At 43.4% G+C, this 10,634-nt stretch overlaps 1 long non-coding RNA gene across 1 annotated transcript in view; it reads left to right on the top strand.

The window, feature by feature from the left end:
• The first annotated feature begins 200 nt into the window (after positions 1–200).
• The window catches only part of LOC115941078 (uncharacterized), a 45,933-nt gene continuing 35,499 nt past the window's right edge, over positions 201–10,634 (top strand). Inside the window, exon 1 of the long non-coding RNA XR_004075808.2 lies at positions 201–504. This is a non-coding gene — a long non-coding RNA (uncharacterized LOC115941078). The remainder of the gene's footprint in view (positions 505–10,634) is intronic.

The raw sequence follows: 10,634 nt of genomic DNA, 5'->3' as shown, positions 1-10,634 counted from the left end.
ATTCCTATACCAGTGCAAATAATGACTTCTTGGAAACAAAGTTCCTAGTAGACACTCAGGGAGTAACTAGCATCCTACACTATAGGAACATCTTGTCTGTGAACATCACTAAGAGAGTGACAAGGATGGTGCCTTGTCAGCTGTCAGGGCTGGTTATTTACAGACAGTCCCGCCCTCCACAGAGCAGTGAAGCTGTTTTTTTTTTTTTTTTTAGAGAGACAGAGAATGAGGGTGGGGAAAGGGCAGAGGGAGAGAGGTTGAGGGAATGAATCTCAAGCAGGCTCCATGCCCAGCATGTGAGCCCAATGTGGGGCTTGATCTCACGACCCTGCGATCTTGACCTTAGCTTAAATAAAGAGTTGGACGCTTCACCTACTGAGCCACCTGGGCACCTCCCCCCACCCCCGAAGCTGATTTTTATGGAAATTCTAATCCTGGTGGAATCAGGGCATGCCTTCATCAAATCATCTCCCTGTCTCAAATTTATCATCATTCTTTGATGAGGTAAGTTTCCTACCATCAATGCAAGCTACCCCTAAGTAGGCTTTCCTGGGAAGAAGGTGGGGGAAAGATTAAATGCCAACGTTTTTTCAGTAAAGTATATGCAAAAACCTTTAACTACCCCCATAAATGGGACCTGTGATTATTTTGGAATGGGCCTATAATGGCAACACTAATGCCTATTTTTATAAGATTCTGCATCAGACTAACTACGCTCACAGTAAACTTGTCAGATGTCAACAACAGGGAGCTCTAATCTAGTTCCCAGGTTTATTAACTGCTGTGTCCTGTGGCATTTTCTCAGAATGACTGTATAACATGGAGCCAGAGGCCGCTTTTACTTCTAACATAAATACAAGAACAACCTTAATAAAACAGATGAATTACATTGCAGTGTAAATTAGACTGTTCTAATGGACTCCGGCGGCAAATGCAGTGAAATAGTAACCAGTGTGATCAGGTTTACTACACCAAAGACAGTGATCGTAAATCATGAAGGGCTGCCAATTTTTATTTTATTTCATTTTACTTTATTTTATTGGTTTTCCCATTCACATCTCTCACCTCTTGAGGGAGCAATTGATTTGCCCACAGACCACAGCTCCGTCTTCCACAGTCTGGGGTCAGCTTTTTCAGGGCTATGCTCAGAATCATAATGCAAATGCAGAGGAAGTCCACAAAACCCGACTAGCACATGCATTCTACAAAAATATTTGAGCCCAAGCATGGTGGAACTTAACATCGCTTCTTCTGAGGCATCAGATATAAAGTTTGAATTATCTGTGTGAAGGTGATATGTTCCCTAGATTGTAGGAGGTATCACACAAACGTATGTTTTGAAAATCCCTTTACAGCTGGTGTTGCTTGTTTTTTTGTTTTTGTTTTTGTTTAGAAGAAGCAAGAATTTTAGTGAATGCTGTAATAAAAGGGGTGTGAGACCTATTTTCAAGGATGGTTTTGGGAACCAAAGCACTGTTTTACAGAAGTGGCACTGGGGGTGAGGGGTTGAGAGGACACCAAGGAAAGTCACCATAGAAATGTTATTTTGGGGGAAAATAACCTTAATTTTTAAAAAGCAGGAAGCATGTTCAAAGTATCCAACCTAGCAGGTAAAAGGGGTAATCCAAGTGTAAAATACAAGGGCATAGATGGGGCAGGAGTAACTTCCGGGGGGGAAGGTGAGTGTTTGTAAACATTCCTCACTAGAACATCGACAAGAAAAGAAGTCAGTGATTTTTCCAAGGTAAAAAACAAAAAAACAAAAAAACCTGTGAGCCCACCAGGGAGAGTACATGCCCCATGAGAAAGCATCAGGGTCACTGGACTCTCCTTTCGATGCCCAGTCTTGGGGACCAGAGGAAGGACTTGTGAGAAGAGCATATTGCCCAGCATTTGTATCAGCCTAGTCTCTAGGGTATTCACGCAGAAGAGGAGAGCTGAGAAGAGCGTAAAAATGGGTTGTTTCCCTGAAAGTACTGGGGCAAAGGCCACCTGTCCTTGGCAACATTTCTTTCAGAGCATAATGCATAGCAGAACAGGACCTTGGCTGTTGGCATCATAGTTAATATCAGGCAGATGCCTGGAGAGATGGCTTCTTTGTGGGAGAGACCTTCGTGGGACTAGCAGTTGTCTGCATGGAGATCGGAGATCATCTGCATTTCTACATATTCCCTGCCAGACCAAAAGATGCTCCACAGTGGGACCTGTGCCCAGATCATCTCTGCAGCTTGAGACCCATCACAGAACAGAGCGCAGAGCCTACGTTCTGTAAATAGGCACTAAATCCTTTTCTGAAGGGGAGAACTAGGGAAAAAACACAGGCTTGCACAGCACTCAGGGATAGGACCTACCAGGAAAACTTATCTCCATGCTGAATATGTCCAGAGCAGGCCAGAAGGACCGAGAAGTGATTTTGGTGGTTGTGCTTTGCAAAAAAAAAAAAAAGAAGAAGAAGAAGAAGAATGGCCTGAAGTTTCGACAGGCATAGGGTAACTGGCTGTGTCTCTCTCAAAGTGCATCTGCAGCAGATAATTTGACAAGGAAAAGAGATGTGCTCTGTGAAGGCCACATACTGTGGGCCATTTGCAAGGGACTAACTATATGAGCAAGAGTTTGTGGACCCCTCTGCTGGGGGTTGTGCTGAAGACCACCCAGAACACTGGGAAGGAGAGGAGAGATGGCCAGGTTCAAGAACCTACTGGAATCAAAGTAGGTAATGAGCACAATTGTCTTAACCCAGGCAAGGAATCAGCAACATCTGTGTCACCATCAGCTCCAGCCCTGCAGAGCAGATGATGTCTAGGACAATCCTCTCTTAATCTACGTGGAGAAATTTAGTCAGAGGCCAGGATGAACCAAAATAAATGGCAGATCTAGGCTTGAAAATCCAGTCTCTTGACTTATATATTTCTCAGTTCCTTCAATTCTTCATTTTTTTTTAATTCTTATATAAAACTTGATGCTACCAAGTGAACTAAGAATCAAAGTTAGAGGCTCTGCTTTCTGTCTCATGTCCTGTCATTTATTTTTAGAAGAGGTAAGAATAAATCCTGATAAAAATGTGATTCCCTCGGGGCGCCTGGGTGGCTCAGTCGTTAAGCGTTTGCCTTCGGCTCAGGTCATGATCCCAGGATTCTGGGATCGAGTCCCACATCGGGCTTCCTGCTCGGCAGGAAGCCTGCTTCTCCCTCTCCTGCTCCCCCTGCTTGTGTTCCCTCTCTCGCTGTGTTTCTCCGTCAAATAAATAAATAAAATCTTTAAAAAAAAATGTGATTCCCTCATTTGCTTAATAAATATTTATTGAGTTTCAACTTTGATTCTGGCCCTGTGCTTCAGGCTGAGATGACTTGTACCCAGGTTCCCCTTCGATCTACAAGTAGACATGCTTGCTCATGGATTTAGTGGAAAGAGATGCCATGACTTTTGGACAAAAATTACGGACACAATGCAATTCAAATCCAGGGTTAATTCTGAAGTCATTCATATGGAATAAAAATGTGTAGGCTACTTTTGGGGGTGCCAATGGAGTGAAAACCCCAATAAGGCCAAAAGGGTACTGTGTTACTGTTCTTGGTGCGTTCTTAATCCACTTTGCGGTTCCTTTGTGCTAAGCAGCTGGGTTGAAGGATTTCACCTTCAAGATCAAAAGACAATTGGGAAGTGAGGAAAGAGAATTGTGGGTACCAAGGACGAAGTTGCTGACAAAGACCAAAGTTTAAATAAAACATGGTCGGTGGAGATGAATCGATACTTTATTTGTTAAGGAGAAGTAAAAGTACAAAAAGGCTTGTACAACAGAGCATGAGAAAAGTGGGAAATCAATTTGACTTAATTCAGAATGCTTGAAGAGTCACCTATGTAATTATGTGTGAATAATTCAGGAACAGGAATTTATTGCAGACACACACTGTTTGGTTTGGATTTAGCACTGCCCCTCGATTGACCTAAATCCTGCAAAAAATGATATTCAACTAATTGAAATAATATATGATATTCAACTAATTCTCAAGTAAGACAATGCCTCGGGGGGATTCCAATAATAGAATTTGGACAATGAAGTATCAGATAAAATTTATTTAAATGGTGCAGTGTTATAGCACATTAGCTATGATGAATGAAGATGCCTTAGTTGTTCATTGTCACAGGTGAGAAATGAAATGGGAAGCAAAGGAGGCCATGACATCCCACTGATGTCAATCATGCCTAAGCAATGTCCCTCATTACTTCCCAGTGCTCACAGGCTAGCCCTGTAGACACTGCCCAAAGCAGTAAAATGAAACCTAGGAAGGATACAATGAGTTGGTGGCAAACAGAGTATCAGTGCTCCCTAAATCGAGGCTAGAGGAAATGCACAAGGACTAGTCCTGCGGTGCGAATTTAGAAATGAGGAACATGGCGTTTCAGTGACTTAATGCAAAGTCATCCAACCAGCCAGTGTAGAGCTCGAACCCACGTTAGGACCCTTCCTTATCACACTCAAGGCCTCTCCAGTTTACTGTGAATCTCGCTTTTTGTTGTTGTTACTTCGAATACAATTAATCCTGCACAGTGGCTTTCTATGCTATGTCATGCCCTGTCCTGAGAACATGATTGATCAAATCTTCATGAAGGAAGAAAAGGAAGTCCAGTGGCTAAACTGATGCATGTCCCAGAGTATGTAGTCAAGTAAATTCGAGTGCCTTTCAAGAGTGCTTATCAGAAGTGACTGTGTGACAGACTGTTGTTACAATGCAGGTTCTGATCTGCTGGGTCTGGAGGAGGACCTTAAAATCTGCATTTATAACCAGCTTCTAGGTAATGGATACTAGCGCACAGAACATAGTTTGAGGGACAAGGCTCAGAGTGGTTCTGTTTGTTATTTGTGTGGGACTAAGTAGTTTTTTTTTTTTTTTTGAAGAAAATACAATAAACCTTTGAAATCGTACTATGATGAAGACACAGAAAACATGATAAAAATCATGCAGGCTGACTATTTGCCAGGGTTTTCTAGGGAAACAGAAAGAATATGGTATGTGTGTATACATATGTCTATGTATACACACAGAGGGGATGGAGAGAGAGGGGGAGAGAGATTTATGATAGGAAATTGGCTCACACGATTATTGAGACCAACAAGCCCCAAGATCTGCATAGTAAGTCGGCAAGCTAGAGACCCATTGCTGCACTACTAGCCTGAAGACCAGTATAGTCAGGGAAAGCCAATGTTTCAGTCTGAGTCTGAAAGCAGAAAAAACCCTATAGCTCAGTTCAGAGGCAGCCAAGCAGGAGGAATTCCATTTTTCTCCGGGGAGAGTCAGGCTTCAGCTGATTAGATGAGGCCCACCTCCATTAAGGTGCAATCTGCTTTATTCAGTCTGCTGATTTAAATGTTAATCGAATCTAAAACAACCTCACAGAAACACCTAGAGTAATGTTTGACCAAATGTCTGGACACTTAATGGCCCAGTCAAGTTGACATAAAATTAATCATCAAAGTAGTATTACTTTGCTGCTAATAAATAGACCAGAGAAATCACATGCAATTGGCTAGAAGAGAGATGGTTTCTCAGTCAAAATCTGCCTACTGTTGCCTGGTGTTGAATACATTGGTTTAGATATGGATGGGGAGCTCTGTTTATCCTATCTTTACTGCATCCAAAAGAGCAGTGGAAATTCCAGAATCCTCTGGTTGTGTTGGTATCCCTTTCTCTGAACTTATTTAGGAAGAATGGTCCAGGAGATCATCCTGGAAGACTTGGCCAGCCTTCCTCCCCCATCCCAGTTCCCCAGGCTGCTATGTCTGTTTTTCAACGTCAAATTCACCCTGCCTTTATAGCTAGACCACAATGGATTGAAAAAAGCTAATTTTCAATAGTTTACTGCATTTTTTCATTCAGCCTGCTAGAGTACTAAAAATTGATTATTGATTCATCAGATGAAGAATTTTTATCCCCATGAATCCAGTTAAAGTGCAGGTATTGATTTCCTTCATGGGAGCTAGATTGCTAGGTGGCTTTTCATAAATGGCAACAAGCTGAGGATGATGGTACATGGCTGTATTAAGTTTAATATCATGGAATTACTGCATTTTTAGGTGGTAGCATTTTGTTTGGTTTGGTTAGTTTTTGTTTTTTCTACCTAAGTAGCAGCCTTTGATCCTAAAATGGAAAGTGTTAAAACTTAGAGACAAACATACCTTGATCCTCATCCGGTTCCAATTTGTTCTAGGTGTGTGACCTTGATCAAGTAACTTAGCCTCTTGATTTCATAGGCCTCATCTATAACACGGGAATGATAAAAACCAATGCAAAAGGGTTATTTTAAGTCAGAAGATTAATTGAAGTACAACCCCAGTGGCTGCACATAGTAGGTATTCAACACGTTGTCAGGTGCTAGCCCTTGCCAGGTGTCAGGGCCTATGCTAATAAATGTGAGTATACAGGCGGAAATAGAGCTTAATACCCAGACTCTTTGCAGGCTCCGTGAGTCCCCGCAAGGGCAGATGTAATTTAAGGAGATGTTCTAGATGCAAGTAGAGAGGGTGGTAAAATTTTCTTTGGGATTGGACATGACTTTGGTGTTCATCACCGAGTGTGCGACCTGTTCTGGAGGCCAAAGATGGATCTCATCACACTTTGGCTCAGGATCATGTTTGAAGAATTTACAGTTTGTGTTTGGGACTTGATAAATCATCTCTTGACCAGCAGTTGGACTCCTTTTGCTGGGAGCTGCGGATGGGAAGGAGGGGAGGTGGTTGGAGGATCTAACTCATTATTAACCTTTTTTCCATTATCACCTCACCTAAGGAGACTTTTTGGACATTGTTTTCCTTACTCACTCCTCCCTTGAAATTTTAATATCACATATATACCATATCTCTTATCTTACGTGTCTGTCTGTTCTTTACACGTTACGAGAGAGATTTTGGCCCCCACCCCAGTACCAACTTGCGTCCTCTTGGGGGTGATATTGCTCCTGTTTAGAAGATAGGATCAAAACTCTTATTGATTCTGGCCTTACCAGGTCTGGAGTGAAAGACCATGCTACTCACTGGAGCCAGTTGGAGCAGAGTTACAAACATGAACAGGAAGGCAGCCCTTCCCTTTTGAGACCTCTGAACTCTGGAAAGTCATTTCATTCAGGAATTGTTCAAAGAGAGGAGGGAATAGACAGGCTGATACTTCCTCGGGCAAAGTATCACAGGCTGGAGATGTCAGTCCTACACCATTCAATAGGAATGTCGCCCTGTTCTCCATGAGATGCCTCTATCACTGCAATCTGCACACTGTTAACAATGCAATGCCAGTTAGGATTGGCTGCTTCTAACTTTCCCTTATCTGCAATACGAGCTGTGGAAAGGAGACATGTGTTGCTTGCTATTTGTAACAGTGGGATCTGCTTAGTGCTAGGGCTCATGGAAACCAGCTGGGTTTATCGAAGGTCTTTCAGCTCAAGGCAGAGTCAGTAGATGAGGTGGAGCTGGAGGTGGGATGAGGAAGATGACGTTCCTAGGAAAGAGGTGAGTCATGTGGTTCAGGAGCTCTGCAGTGGGAGGGGTCCCGGAGGGTGCAGTCAGAATGGCTGTCATAGGCCCAGAGGCAGGGCGACGCTGTGAGGATGGAGCTGGAGAGGTAGGAGGCAGGGAGCTGGAGCCATTAGGGACATTTGTCTTGATCCCCGGAGCAGTATGAAACCAGGACAGTGTCTTAAGTCAGGGTGTGGGTTTGTGACATGATTAAATTCTCTTGGCTGTATTGTGAGAACAGATGGAAATAGGGCATGGATAAGGAGGGGGGAGGGCTCACAAATAGAGAAGGGAATGAGACTGGTCCAATTAGGAAATTGCAGGCATCCAGAGGAGAGAAGATGATTACTTAGAGCAGGGCACTTTAGTGATAGCAGAAAAAAGAGAGGAAGGATTGAGGAGGCGAACTTAATAAAATTGTTTTAGGGGTTGAATGAGGGGTACAAAGAGATAATGCCAATGTACCTGTTTGCTCCACTGGATGGATGAAGGGGCATCAGCCCCTACACAAGCGAGAGGACCAAGTTTGGGATGAAAGATGAATTTGCTCTTAGATGCCTTGATTTTAGATGTCTCTGAGATCGTGAATGAAGACGTCACGGGGAAAATTAGAAATGTGTGCTGGAGATGCTGGATGGGGCTCTGGCTTGACCTGAACATGTGGCCTTCACCTCTGCCTCCATGCTCACCATGGTCACCCTGAGAAGGAGGGAGCTGGGATAGGGCACTCTGGGGCCCCAGGAAAGAGTAAGCAGTGAGAGAGGGGCAGAGGGAGGAGGCAAGCATTAAAGCAGCTTATGATCCAGGAGGACAGTCTGAAAACCAGGCTGCGGTGGACGCAGAGAGAATCACGTGTTCCAGTGGAGGACCCGTTGGTGGGGCCAGCCCTGCTTAGGACCCAAGACACAGGAGGGCTGGGTATGGCAGCTGAGCATAAAGACACGACCGGCACTGGTCACTGTGGCTGCCACCACGGCCAGCAGCAGAGCTGTGACTGATCTGATGGGAAGAGTCCTCCAGAGCCGGGCTGGGATGGGGAGAATCGCACCTGAGAACAAGAGAGGCTCTAAACAACCGGGAACTGTGAGGAGGGAGAGGAGGCTCATGTGGGTCAAAAATATTTGTGTTTGTTTCTTGTTTTTGTGTGTGTGTGTTTTGGTTTGTTTTGAAACTGGAGCGATTTTAAGCATGTTCAAGCTAGTAGGGAGAGCGCTAAATATAACAGAGAGAGAGAATGTCAGCAATGTTTAGGTGAAGGAAGGAAGGAGCTCCATAGCACAGCAGAGATGCTCTGTCTTCCTAAGAGAAGAGGCAGCCCCTCTACATTATGGGCTCTGCACAGGGTAGCTAAGAGTGCAAGAAGCAAGGAGACAGAAAGGTGGGAAATGCAAATTTTGCCCAGAAATGGAAAAGCTGGTCTCCTCGCTGTGAAATTAAATGTCAGTCCTGGCAAAGATGCAGCATCTGAAATCTTCGGTGGGCTCAGCCCCAGCCTGAAGGAGGTGGCCCTGTCTACATTGCTTGCTGGGACACCTCGGTGCCCAGAAGCTCTGCCAGGGAGTGTACTGGCATTGCCCATTTTCCCAGGGAACTCTGCAGCCCTTATGGCCACCAAAATATTCCAGAGTATTATAAAAATACACTGTGGCGATTTAGGGGAAGAAAAAATGCGCCAGTGAACATGAGTAACTCATGTTCACACACACACATGCATATATGTATAAATGCCTCTGTCTCCTTGCTTCTTGCACTTAGCTACCCTGTGCAGAGCCCGTAATGGTAGAGGGGCTGCCTCTTCTGTTAGGAAGACAGAGCATCTCCGCTGTAAATGAAATTATAATTATGCCAAACTTTTATTTGATGGAGGCCTACGTCATTACCTTCTAGCTAAATTATTTAGTGATCCACCAGCTAGAATGAGGTGTTTAGTTTATTACTTATGCAAAAGTTTTGAGAAGCATTGACCCTGTTATGGGACGCAGAGGGTCTTTTCTGCGTTAACTTCCTGAGGTTACATCATGTGGTAGGGGCAATTTGGTTTCAGACAGATCCAGCTTCAAATCCAATGCTATGTATCACTCACTGTCTGTGTGATCATGGGCAAATATTTGAACTTCTTTGAAATTTAGATTTCTTTTTTTAATGGTGAATATAATTCATAGAGCTGAAGTGGAGACTAACAGAGACATCAGAGGTCAAGACTTTCAACTTAGATCATGACACATAGTAGATGCTCATTACAGATAAGGCTGTCCTTGAAGGAATCTGTGCCAGAGAGTAGTAAATTGCCCAGATGGCTTTTATTCAAACTTCTTTCAGATCCATAATTTTATCCAGGGTTGCAACACTCCCAGTGAAGAACCACGTATTCCTGCTTTGCAGTTTGGTGTGTCCAATGAGAGTTGGGGGATGACCCAGAAGCCTCCTTAAAAGAAGCTGACCCAAGAAGAGGTCAGCTCACACCATTCTGCTTTCTTTCCTCCTTCTTGAAATATGGAGGTGATGATTAGATTTGTAGCCGTCATTTAGAAATACAAAGTCATATTTGAAATGGAAAAAGAACCTTAAAGTCTTTAGGACTGCAAAGCTGTCATATCGGTCTCAGGCTTCCTAGCTCCTTACTTACATTTATATGGGATTTAAGTCCCTATAATGTTGGGTTTTCTGATACAGAACTAAGAGGTTTTCTTTTTTTTTTTTTTTCCTTTTCCATTACCGCACAAACCAAGCATTCTCAATCTCACTGAATTTCTCAGTGTAAACTTAAAAAAATAATTTTTTCCTGCCTCTGTGCTTTTGAAAGTACTATTCTTGATTTTAGAATACACCTTCCTCCTGTCCACACTCTACACAAAGAGGCAAATTCTTAACTTTCAAAATAAAGATCATTGATACCAACCTTTGTGAAGACCTACCTCACCACCCCCACACTACTATTCACTCCCTTCTCAATGTCTTTCTATTTATAGGGGACATTTTTATAGCTCTACCTCATAAAAATCAATTAACCTGGTTTTAAAATCCTCCAGAGCTTGAGGGGAAAAAATCACGTGTATATGTGTATTGAGTGTTTGCTCTGTTGAGGGCCCCATGTGAAATATCACACACACACACACACACACACACACAC

Source organism: Leptonychotes weddellii, chromosome 4, assembly GCF_054177405.1.
Source record: "Leptonychotes weddellii isolate Sample4059 chromosome 4, ASM5417740v2, whole genome shotgun sequence".
NCBI classification, from domain to species: Eukaryota; Metazoa; Chordata; class Mammalia; order Carnivora; family Phocidae; genus Leptonychotes; species Leptonychotes weddellii.
This window is presented reverse-complemented; position numbering and strand designations above follow the sequence as displayed.